Raw genomic sequence first — 12,565 nt, 5'->3', positions numbered from 1 at the left:
CTTTCTGTTTTTCTGGAAAAATGCAGAAATCAAGGATGGCAAATATGCTTTGCATGGCAAGGATCTCTAGCTCATTCTCTAGCAACTGGTATTGAAGTCAGAAGAACTGCACATGTGAAGGGTGGAGAGAGCCTTTTGATCAGTGAAAACATACCTAGCTAAGGAAAAATCAATAGTCATTTTGTACCTCAGTCTCATTTCTTGCATTTATTGTGTGGAAACCCCACAGTGTCTGACGCACGTATTTCTTCCTACTGTTATTGTAGACACATGTGCAACATTAATTCTGACAAAACACTGGCTCACATCTGTATATCCATTGCTTCTTGGCTGCATCATTTAGCAATTGCTTCTATATTTGAATGTGCTATTACTGATAGATCTTTTACACCACTACCTGCATCATTATTGGATTTTTTTTTTAACCAATGGAATCAATAAACTTCTTCTGACCTGAGGACCATACCTGGTCTTTGATCTGCCAGGAACTATACTTCTCCCAGCTGGGTAGGACCATGACAGAAATGTTCCCAAAGTTGACTGAAAACCCCAATTTGATTTACTTTAAACTGAAACTTTGTTTAAAATTAAGTTAATCAGCATGTTACAGTGGTGGGTTGCCCCCGGTTTGGACCAGTTCTATAGAACCGATAGTAAAACCGGCGGGATGCTCTGCTGACTGACCTGATGTCACCAGAAGTGATCTGTGCATGTGCAGAAGCAAGGCGCGCATGTGAGCAAAGCGAGTGCATGCACGTGATCCCGTTGCGAACAGGTAGTAAAGTAGAACTCACCCCTGGCATGTTAATATGTATTTTATTTTTAATATGAATGCTAATATGATTAATTATCATCATCATCATCACTATTATTCTAGCCGTTGTCTATTCACTGAAGGCCTCTTCTGCATGTTTCCAACCAATGCAGTCTGGAGTTTTCTTTTGCCAATTGGTCCCGCAATACTTGCTGATGTCATCAATCTATCTTGTTTTAGGTCTCTTTCATGGATGCTTTTTATCAAGTTGGATCCATTCTATGGCTGCCTTGACACCTGCTATCAGTTCTTTTTGCTATGTGACCAGCCCATTCCCATTTCAATTCTTTTACTCTCTTGATAGCAATAGCAATAGACTTATATATCACTTCACAGTGCTTTACAGCCCTCTCTAAGCGGTTTACAGAGATCAGCATATTGCCCCAACAATCTGGGTCCTCATTTTACTGACCTCGGAAGGATGGAAGGCTGAGTCAACCTTGAGCCTGGTGAGATTCGATCTGCCAAATTACAGGCAGCCAGCAGGCAGCAGAAGTATCCTGCAGTACTGCATTCTAACTACTGCGCCACTGCGGCTCTTATATCGTATGTTGGTGATATCATATACTCTCTAATCCATGTGCATGTCTTTCTATCGTGTCTTGAAATGTTGATCATGTATCTTTCCATAGCTTTATGCACTACTCATAGATTTTGTATTGATTGTGAGGTTAGTGTCCGTGTTTCACAGGCATATGTTAGAGCAGGTACCACACACAATTTTCTGAAAATTAGAAAGGTGGTGTCAAAACATGTCATTCAGGGTCAGCAAGAGTAAAATGATGTATGTTGATGCCAAAAATCAAAAAAACTATTTTTACAAACTAAAAGGAACAGAGCTAGTAGTGACTGATCAGGAAACAGATTTTGGAATAATAGTAAACAGTTTAATGAAGGTGCCAACATTAGACCAGAAAATAGAAATGTCAGTATTATAACACTTTTATATATAACAATAGTATGACAACATCTGGAATATTATATATGACTCTTGTGCTACACTACAAAATTATATAATGGAACTAGACAGGTTTTTTTGGGGGGGGCACACAAATGATTAAGGGTCTGAAGCAGCTTCCCTATGAGAAAAGATTGGAAAATCAGAGATTTTTAGTATAGAAAGGAGATAAATGAGAGGGGATGTGATTGAGATGTAAAAAAAACCCCTATGTATAGTGTGGATTAAATGGACAAGGGAAAGCTATTTTCCCCTTTTTAAAAAATTAGAACTAGAGGTCACCCAATCAATTTGAATCCCAAAGAATTAAAAAAAATGTTTTTTTTACATAACGTGTAATTCAGATTTGGAATATGCTACCTGTTGTGCTGCCTATTAACTTGGCTGGCTTCAAACAGGGTTGGACCCAGGGATGAGATTCAGCCAGTTTGGACTGGATGTTAATTTTAATCTGGTTCACCGAACCAGTTGTTCCAAGGACTGGCTAACCCCGCCCACTCCACCTTGCCCCTTCCAGGAGTCTCCGTGTTGCTTGTTTTGGATGCCAGATAAGTGCAGGGCACGTGTGAAGGCTCTGGGAGGGCAAAAAATGGGCCTACCAAGAGTCTGGAAATGGGCCTGTTTCTGGCATCCGGAGGGTCTCTGGAGCCTGGGGGAGGCCATTTTTGCCCTCCTGGAGGTTCCAGGAAAGCCTCTGGACAGCAAAAAACGGGCCTACCGGAAGTCTGGAAGCAGGCCCATTTCCGGCCTCTGGACGGCCTCCGGTTCCCGGGGGAGGCCATTTTCACACTCCTGTAGGCTCCAGGAAAGCCTCCGGAGCCTGGGGAGGGTGAAAATGCCCCCACCGTGGTGCAGAAGGCCGAGTAGGCCACATCCCTGTGGCCACACCCACCCAGTAACTGGGCAATGTACCGGTTGCCAAAATTTTTGAATCCCACCCCTGGTTGGACCAATTTGTGAAAATCATGAGAATCAAGGTCTATTGGCCTTAATGGCAGTGTGACATCCTCTGAAGACCATCTGAAGGGAGGCTAGCAGGCTTCATTGTGCAGTTGGTTGGCTACTCTGTGAACTGACTGCTGGATTAAATGTCCGGGGGTTCTGCTTTTGTTCTTTCCGTCACAATAAACATTATAAATGAAGTTTGGGGGCAGGTTTTATCAGGCCATGGGTTATTCAAGTGAAGCATTTCTCTAATACCATAGTAAAAGTTATGAATAGATTTTCGATAGCATATTATTCTGTGTTGCGGAAGCAAACCCTTAAGTAAACACTTGTACTTACTGTATGCTGGTGAGCCCCAAATACTCGCTAAACCACAAGCTTTACTATAGGTCTCCAGGGCAGAAAAAATAAACTTCCTAAACATTGGAGGCTGCCTTGAGGATTCAAGGCATTGGTGGAGGGCAGAATCCCCATGCATACGCGGAGAGGCTCTCTTGAGTTTATTATTTTAGTCGATTTTCCTTGACATCAACCTATGACTTTCTCTAAGTGACAAGAAAATTGCAACTGGCCCTTGACAGTCGGGCACAAATTGACTGAACAGAACAAAATCAAACCACAAAGTAATCCCAAAGCAAACGTAATAAACCCAAAAGTCCCAAAGGATAACATTCTTCTGCAGGCAGTGGTCTTATTGAATAAAGTCTGCCCACTTCTTTGTTTGAACACTATGTTTATCAAGACAAATGTAATTCATCGGTTTACATTTCCTCTTCCCACAGCTTGTCTGCGAGGCGCATATGGAGAGAACTGTAACCAAGTATGTCAGTGCTCCAGAAAGAATGAAGAATGCCACCATGACAGTGGCAGGTGTGGGTGCCTACCAGGTTATTATGGAGCCCATTGTGACCTTCTTAAGTGATGTTCTTGTTTCATCAACTTCCCTGATACCTGGTTGATTGGTTAGAACCAGTTCTCGGAATTCTGTGGTTTTAATAAAACAAAGCCAGCCTTTGTTGTCTTAACAAAGGTTGTGAATGGGGGAATCTTATTTTTATTGAACTGTCAACTGTTTGGGGATAGCCAAAATCCATCTTAAATTATTTAAATGAACGCAGAAGAAATCGTGGTAATTCTGATCACGTTTCATAGCTGTCCAGTAGGTAAGGATATTTGCTGACATTTAGCCATGTTGGTTAAGGTTGCCAAGAGCTGAAATTCTGCAGCACCTGAAAAGCTGCACTCTGTGCATCCATTTCACACAAATGCAAATATTCTGCACGTATTTTAAATCTACGGTCTTTATAATCTGTTTGTATGCAGATGGGCTTAAAGACCATTTTGGATGTTGCTGGAATTTTTTACCATGCTCTTTTCTACTTAGCATTGTATTTCAGGGTAGAAAAATTTTTACCACTCGAGGAGGAGATGTCCATGTCTCTTCATAAAATGTTGCTATGGGTATCATGTCACCAGAAAAGATATTTATCAGAAGGCAGACCACCCACTCTCTTTTCAGTGTTTTCCTATAACCTTAGTTTTCCAATATTGTTTATCAAGACATGTAGATATATTTCCAATGAAAAAGCAGTGGAATCCACCCTCCAACTGCCCTTCATTGTCTAAGAATACCTACTAAGATGATGTTCAAAAAGATTCATGGAAGTAGATAGAGGCTAGCAGTGGCCAAGAGAGGTGTCTGCAGTCCAGGGGAGAAATCCAGCAGGTTATAACAGGTTCTGAAGAACTGGCAGTGAAAATTTTGAGTAGTTCGGAGAATCGGCAAATACCACCTCTGGCTGGCCCCAGAGTGGGGTGGGAATGGAGATTTTACAATATCCTTCCCCTGCCACGCCCACCAAGCCATGGCCACAGAACCAGTAAGGAAAAATTTTGGATTTCACTCCTGCTGCAGTCATCATATTGCTTACTCCCTGGAGTAAAGTATAGATGAGGATGAGGATGATATCACCACTACATTGGATGTTGGAAAGGGAGTTGCATGGAAATCCCAGATTGTTTATACTCATATTATCTCAATTTGTACTTTAAACCATGCATAAAAGTGTATATATTTTTTTATTTATGCCTCTGTGCTGATGAAAATGTACCTCTTCAACAAATGTCCAGAGCTACTCTCAACTGGGTGGGGTCATGACAGAAAAGTGCCCACAGCTGAGTCAAAAACCCAATTTGATTTACTTTAAACTGAAGCTTAGTTTAAAAGTCAGTTAATAAGCATGACAGGCCTGGTGGCACAGTGGTTAGAAGGCAGTACTGCAGGCTAACTAACTGCTTACTGCCAGAAGTTTGATTCTGAGTTGACTCAGAGCTCAAGGTTGACTCAGTCTTCCATCCTTTTGAGGTGGGTAAAATGAGGACCCAGATTGTTGGGGAAAATATGCTGACTCTGTAAACCGCTTAGAGAGGGTTGTAAAGTACTGTGAAGTGGAATATAAGTCTAAGTGCCATTGCTATTGCTACATAGGTATCATGAATAATTTTAGATCAAGGCTGAAAAGTGTTAAGAACTTTGCACAGAATACATGGCAAAAATGCTGAAGGAATTATTTGTACAATCAAGATTTATAATAATTTAACATGGATTTAAAATCCTGAAAATTGTAAAACATTACAAATGTATGTTATGGATTTAGGAGAAATGCACAGTTAATGTAATCAAGACAGACAGATACAGATATGTAGAGGGCCAGTAACAAATCAAAATCTCCACATTTTAGACCAGCTGCTTTGGTTATAAATTTAGACTTGACCTGAGGTTAGAACTACAGAATGAATGAATGAATGAATGAATGAATGAATGAATGAATGAATGAATGAAGTTTACATATCAGGTTATTCCATCAATAGGGGATTTTAAATGGTGGTTAACAGTTTTCTGTTTCTGAAAAGAGGTAGGTCAATATTGTCTTTTGATCTTAGTGAAATTCACAGATTCATAACAGGTTATTAGCAATCCTGAGAATACATTTTAATAATATTTCTCTGGTGGATTTATCATTTTGATGCAACCTGTAAAGGAAATGGAAACTATATTAGTCTTAGATTTAGAGGTTTTTAAAGATTTTAACTGATCTCAGTAGGAAAGCAAAATACTTATATTGCAGATCATAAAAGAGGGAAAATCTTAACTTTATTTGTATATTGACTTTCAGAGCTACTGTAAAACCAGGGAGGCATTTGTAGCCTCCTGGTAGTCTCCAAAACTGAGAAATCGTGGCCATTGCCTATATTTTGGATTATATCATCAGCACTAGCAACGAATTAAATGTATCTGAGATATTAAATACAGTTCAGTGTAGTGATTGAAAAATGTCTCTGTATTTGCTGTTCTCTGGGGAGGATGTCGAGTAGACCTCCTTAATACATACAGTATTTTTCGGAGTATAAGATGCTCTGGACTATAAGATGCATCTACCTTTTTTTGGTGAGGAAAACAAGAAAAAGAAATCTGCCTCTGCCTCCCAGCAACTTTGCCTCTTTGCAGCAAACAGCAAATAGCCTGCTTTACTTTCATTTTTGTTTTCAGCATAGCTTAATTAGCACAAGAGAGAAAAAAATCTACTCCCAGCAATTTACTTTCTTGCAGCAAGCAGCAGAGGCCTGCACAAAACAGCTGAGAGCAAACCAGCTGAGAGTCGGGAGGCCAATCCAATCAACTTGTGCTAATTAGGCTGTGCTGAAGCTGAAAGGAGCTGTTTCTTCTTGCTGCTTGCTGAAAGGAGGTACACTGCTGGGAGGCAGAGGCCAAAGGGTGGGGGCCAGTGGGTGGGCGGGGCTACATTTGGTTTATAAGACGCACCTAAATTTTCACCCCCTTTTAGGGGAGAAAAAGATGCGTCTTATACTCTGAAAAATACAGTATTTGTAGAAATAATCCCTCAATCTAGCTGAGCTTTTAGTGACTACCTGAACACATCCATATAGCATTCTTAGCAGTAATATGAACTGTTTTACCATTCTGTTCCTCTGAAATGCTTTTTCAACTTTCCAGTATATTCTACAGCCATCACAGTTCCTGGTGACCTCCATCTAAGAACTGGGTTTTTTGGGAGGTGAGGGGTAAGAGAGGGTGTCAGGCCCTCAATTGCCTTTCACTTCTGTGGCATGATGAGAAAAATATATTGACTGCAATTTATAGACCACTTTTGTGCTTATAGTTGACTGGAAAAATGAAATAAACGTTCAAGCCCAAAAAATATTATCTAAAGTTCATGACAGAATTTATTATGGTCCACCAATACAGACATTGGTATGATCCTTGGTTTATGACTGAAATTGAGCCCAGAATGGTGATTGTCAGTCATGCTGGTCATTAAGAGGGTTATTTTCACAACCTTCATAGGAATAATGAAATTAAAACAAATTGCTATTCTGACTTGAAGAATAGAGAACATCCCAAGGACCGATTGGAGATAATGAAAAAAAAAATTCAACCTCCTTTAAATGAAATGATTTGTTAAATGGAACAAACAGCAATTCCCGAGAAACATAGATGGCTAAAGCTATAAAACAGGAAAATAATTATTGCCTTTTTTATTTAAAGCTTTGCATTTTCACTGGTCCTCTATTTATAGTCTCTATATTTTGTAAACTTAGCATTCATTTCCTTTCCTTTTCCTTGGCCTTTGCTCCCTGTTGCTCAGTTGTTGCATCCAAATTGAGGAACACAAACTTCCTATTTTACCTTCTCTTGGCAATCTTGCAACAGGAATACGAAGCCAAGGGTAAAGTCATTAAGCAATTTGTATCAATGCAGCTACTTTGTATTGAATTTTGTCTGGTTCCAGAAGGTCTCCTGCAAACTGGTGCAGTTGCTGCTGTTTTCGTCTTATTTTAATTTTTGTCCAAAAATTTATACCTTGCCTATCTTACCTCAAGGTAACTCTGAGTGGTTTGCAACCACCTCAAGCCAGCAGTTTGAGAAACATAATTTACAAAAAGGATGGTTGCAAACCACTCAGAGTTACCTTGAGGTAAGATAGGCATGGTATAAATTTTTGGAAGGGAAAGGAAGGGAGGCGAGGGAAGGGAAAGGAAGGGAAGGAGGAAGGAAGGGAAGGAAGGAAGGAAGGAAGGAAGGAAGGAAGGAAGGAAGGAAGGAAGGAAGGAAGGAAGGAAGGAATACACTGCAACTCAGCACTAGTTAATGCAGCCATGAAGACCTTGAAAAATATATTCAAACACAGTGATTTTTCTCTACTTAGAAAAATCAGAATCAAGGATGCTATGGTATGCCTTATGACACTCTGTGGAAGTGAAAGTTGGATAGGAAGACTATTGAACTTCGGTGTTGAAGAAGACTCCTAAGAATACCACTGGAAGGTCAGGAAGACAAACAAATGGATCAATGAACAAATCAAACCAGAGTTCTCACTTTAGGCCCAAATATCCAGGTTCAAATTATCCTGTGTTGGATATGTCTCTTTCTTCATAGAACATAGCATAATAGCATTGGAAGGGATCTTGGAGATCTTCAAGAGATGCTATACTATTCCAGATAAATGGCTGTCCAATCTATTTTTGAAAACCTCCAGCACCCACAACTTCTGGAGGTAAGCAAATTGGATTGTTCTCAAATTTCCTGCTCTTGCCTTGTTATCTGCTTAGTATGTTTGTGTGTGTGTATGTGTGTGTGTGTGTGTGTGTACTGGCTATGTAATACTTTGCCTTACCATGTCTGATTTCTATTGTTCGTTTTGTTTTTCTTGTAAATTTGTTTGATCTTTTCCGTATTCAGTAAGCCTTCATGGTGTACTAGCTTCAGTGCATCTTCTTCAGATGTCTTTCAGATAATTCTTCCTTTTATTCTTTTCTTATTCTCTTTCTTTTTCTTCACACAAAATTCCACTTCCACCAAATTATTTTTCAATGATGGAGGTCCGGTATCTATTTCCCCATGGGAAAAATTAAAAAAAGAAATGATGATCAAGAACAGTGCTTTTGCTTCCTTCCCAAAAGCTATCTTCCTGCTTTTCCTCAAGATGTAAATAATTATTTGCATGGAAGTGTTTGAGTAAAATTCAGAATGGAGGCTATTAAACTGGATAGATCAATTGCCTAATTCTAAGACAACTTCAGGTATCAATTTTTATTTGGCTCATTGTTATTTGGCTGGAGGAAAATCCAAGAACAGGAGCCCTATGTTCAAACACTTACTTGTTGGGGCTGATAAAATTAAATTGAGAACTGGGCTCATGAACTGTCTCCAGAGCAGAAGTGTTGCTAAGAAATCGGCTCAATATACAGAGACTCCCCCAAAGAACTTAAGTTGGACAGAGTACAGCCAGCATGTGGCTGGATATGGTTGGAAACCTTTCTTGGCAGCAATTGCTGTACTTATAATACCGCAAAAGTGGGGGAAAGCAGCCCAAGAAATTATCCATAAAAGGTGTAGCTGGCTGGTAAACAGAAGCTTTTAGCCGCCAAGAGCAACTGAGCTTTCATGTTTTCACATTTTGGAGTGAAGAATTGAAATAGTGTCTTGGCAGGATTTAAGGAAGCAGATAGCCGCACAATAAGAATGGCTTTATTTGCCTATAAATCAGTTCAGGGACATATGTCTGATATACTATAATTTCTCTCTCTCTCTTTTTTTTTAAAAAAAAAGAAAACTCAATGTCTAAATTTGCTGCACTGAATAACAGATTTAATAATATTACTGAGCCATATCCAGATGAAAGGGGAGGAAGAAGAGGAAGAGGAAAAGGAAAAGTGAATGTTTTTACAGTACAAGGTAAAGGTAAAGGTTTCCCTCGCACATACGTGCTAGTTGTTTCCGACTGTAGGGGGCAGTGCTCATCTCTGTTTCAAAGCTGAAGAGCCAGCGCTGCCCGAAGACGTCTCCGTGATCATGTGGCCAGCATGACTAAACCCCAAAGGCGCACAGAACGCTGTTACCTTCCCACCAAAGGTGGTCCCTATTTTTCTACTTGCATTTTTTACGTGCTTTTGAACTGCTAGGTTGGCAGAAGCTGGGACAAGTAACGGGAGCTAACCCCGTTATGCAGCATTAGGGATTTGAACCACTGAACTGCTGACTTTTTGATCGACAAGCTCAGTGTCTTAGCCACTGAGCTACCGTGTCCCTTTTACATTACAAAGAACCTCCAAAATGACTTGAATTGCTTTTCTCTCCCCACTGATGTAAGGAAGTATATTAATTATATCAGCGCAAAAATAAATTGAATTAGGTGTTATAATATGGAGGGAAATTAACTAGGAAATTGCTATTTTCGGTCCTGTGGCCTAATATTTATATATAAATATACAAATATTTTCAAATGTTTCTCATAGGTTTTTCCTTGCTGATTGCTCTCCATTTGATAAATTCCAGCTTGTCAATATACTCCTTAAAATATGGAGTAATATTCCAATATGCAATAGAATAATGTCCAGAACAGTTTTCTATATGCTGTTGGATCAGTGCAAAATATAGAAGAATGATGATTGCCGTTGAATACCACATTATACTTCAGCTAATGAATCCTGGGATCGTCCTTCCTTCCTTCCTTCCTTCCTTCCTTCCTTCCTTCCTTCCTTCCTTCCTTCCTTCCTTCCTTCCTTCCTCTGCCTACACACTGTTGGCTCATATTCAGCTTATGATTTACCAATTTCTATATTTAGCTTATTTCTATACCTGTTTCAGGCTCTACCCAGAAATTTATTAATTCTACATGAAGAAATTACTTCTAAATAGATATGCACTGATGCCACTTCGATTAAGCAGACCTCTTGAGGGGACATTCACATCATATAGGCAAATAGGATCTGCAACTTGGAAAGCCATGAAGACAGGAGGCTGAGATACTCATGATAATTGCTCTTATGGAAATAAGTAAGTTAGAAACTCTGGCTGGTTTTCAAGCTGTCCCTGCCTTCAACTCCTTCAGAAAACATGGGCTTCTTGAGAAAATATTTGCTGGTATTTGAGGGACCGGCAAGAAACTTGGATTTAGTGCATATGCATGTGAGAAGATACAAGACTCAAATAGCCATGAAGAAATGGCAGCCAGCCACCTCTTTCATGGACCGTTTGCAAACAGTAGTGATGTACATCCACCAAAAGAAGAAGAACAGCATCAAGAAAAATGGATGGCATGAGAGATACTGCATTTAAAGCCAATGTGTTCAAGAGGTTTTATTTCCATCTTAATCCTTGTGGAACACATTCAAGGTCTTGCAGTTCATGGAACTCTCTCCCTCTCCCCTTCTATTGCTCTAGAGGTGTTTCTCTGTATGTCTTCAGAGCATCTGGGCTCCAGAAATAACTTCATGCCGGATACTAAAACTACATAGTATTGAAAAATATGCTGATGCTATTTAGCTAGATATGTCCGCCCCTGGCAGACAAAGCGAGGTTGTCATATTGTTGGCCCAGTTTTTGGAGGCTGTAAGAGTTTCAGAGAGGAGGAACCAGCTTTAATTTGACACTAGCAAAAAAGAGCACCTCCTGTATTTTTGATCTCCCTGGCTGTGTCGAGGTATCATCTCTGTCTTTGGCTAGGTTTCATCTTCCATGGTGGAGCTGGTGTGCAGTTTGTGGATCTCTCTGGACTCACAGCTTCTCCTCAAGGAGCAGGTAGCATATGTGGCTTGGAAGCTTTCGTATAGATTCATCTTATGGTTCAATTGTATTGTACCTATTCCTGGACAGAAAAGCCTTGCTCACTGTCAGTCACAATCTGCTCACATTCCAGCTGGCTTTCTATAACAGTGGTCACCAACTGGTGGTCCATGAAAAAATTTTGGTGGTCCGCAGAAAAATTATTTCCATTTTTTAAATTGCACTAAATACTATTTAGCTTTTTAAAAAATTCATATTAGTGGTCCGCGGGATTTAAAATTATTAATTTAGTGCTCCCTGAGATCCAAAAGGTTGGTGACTCCTGTTCTATAATGTGCTCTACATGGGGCTGTCCTTGAAGGCCATACAGAAATTACAGCTGGTTCAGACTGCAGTAGTGGGTAGAGTTTTGGGTTTTCAATCATTCACCAATGTTGTGTCTGTAGGTGACCAGGCAGAGCCTGGGGGAGGAGTCAAACATGTCATCAGTCTCGAGTCCCTTCGCACCACCAGAGATTTAAATCCAGTCCACTTTGAATTCTGTTGACTTTTATGTACCACCAATTTGTTTTGACTACTACCTGTTCAGATTCTTCTGAGGAGAGTTAGCATGCAACAAATGTACATTCATTTGAATCACCTTGACTCCTGATTTCTTGTGCTTGACAATATCATTGCTGCATGAATACACAGGCTTTCCATTTCTTTCTCGGTCCAATTCAAAGTGCTGATTATCATTTTAAAAGTCCTGAATGGCACAGGACCAGGTTATTCATGCCTCTACCTGAAAATTTTATCTATTTTATCAGTTCCAATAGTGAGTAAACTCCAGGTCCCTTCCCTTAAACGTTGCCATCTAGCATGATCCAGGCAGCATGCCTTCTCAACAGTAGTGCCTGTCTTTGGAAGAGCCTTTTTAAAAAGGTCAGCAGGAACCTCCCCTTCCGGCTTCCAGAAAGCCTTGTCGACCTGGCTTTCCCCACAAACCTTGGGTTAGGGCATGGATGGAGTCTAGTACAGGTGATTGTAACTATGTATTTGTGTCCTGTTTTGGAAGATTCCAGGAAATTTATATATTTATTTATTCATTTATTTAATTTCATATGCTGCCAATCTCACATAGAGGTGACTCCAGGCAGCTTACAATAAATAAAAACAAAATAAAACATTAAAGCAATGAATGCTAACACTATAGGTCAGGAGTGTCAAACACAAGGGCCAGATCCATCCCTCAGAGTGCCTAAATCTGGCCTGTGAGGCT

At 40.0% G+C, this 12,565-nt stretch overlaps 1 long non-coding RNA gene across 21 annotated transcripts in view; it reads left to right on the top strand.

Moving 5' to 3' along the window:
• LOC117678212 (uncharacterized) overlaps positions 1 to 11,940 on the top strand; it is a 243,370-nt gene extending 231,430 nt beyond the window's left edge. For 17 of the 21 annotated variants that reach the window (XR_015728446.1, XR_009620494.2, XR_009620487.2 and 14 more), the window contains 2 exons: positions 3,500 to 3,604; positions 7,946 to 11,940. This is a non-coding gene — a long non-coding RNA (uncharacterized LOC117678212). Of the gene's footprint in view, positions 1 to 3,499; positions 3,881 to 5,893; positions 6,189 to 7,945 lie in introns of those variants that run through there. The other 4 variants (XR_009620490.2, XR_009620476.2, XR_009620493.2 and 1 more) reach the window with 4 other exon arrangements.
• Positions 11,941 to 12,565: the final 625 nt, after the last annotated feature.

The sequence above is a fragment of the Pantherophis guttatus genome, chromosome 6 (assembly GCF_059756535.1).
Source record: "Pantherophis guttatus breed Tessera chromosome 6, ASM5975653v1, whole genome shotgun sequence".
In the NCBI taxonomy this organism is placed as follows: Eukaryota; Metazoa; Chordata; class Lepidosauria; order Squamata; family Colubridae; genus Pantherophis; species Pantherophis guttatus.
Note: the sequence above shows the minus strand (reverse complement) of the source record. Positions and strands in the feature narration are given on the sequence as shown.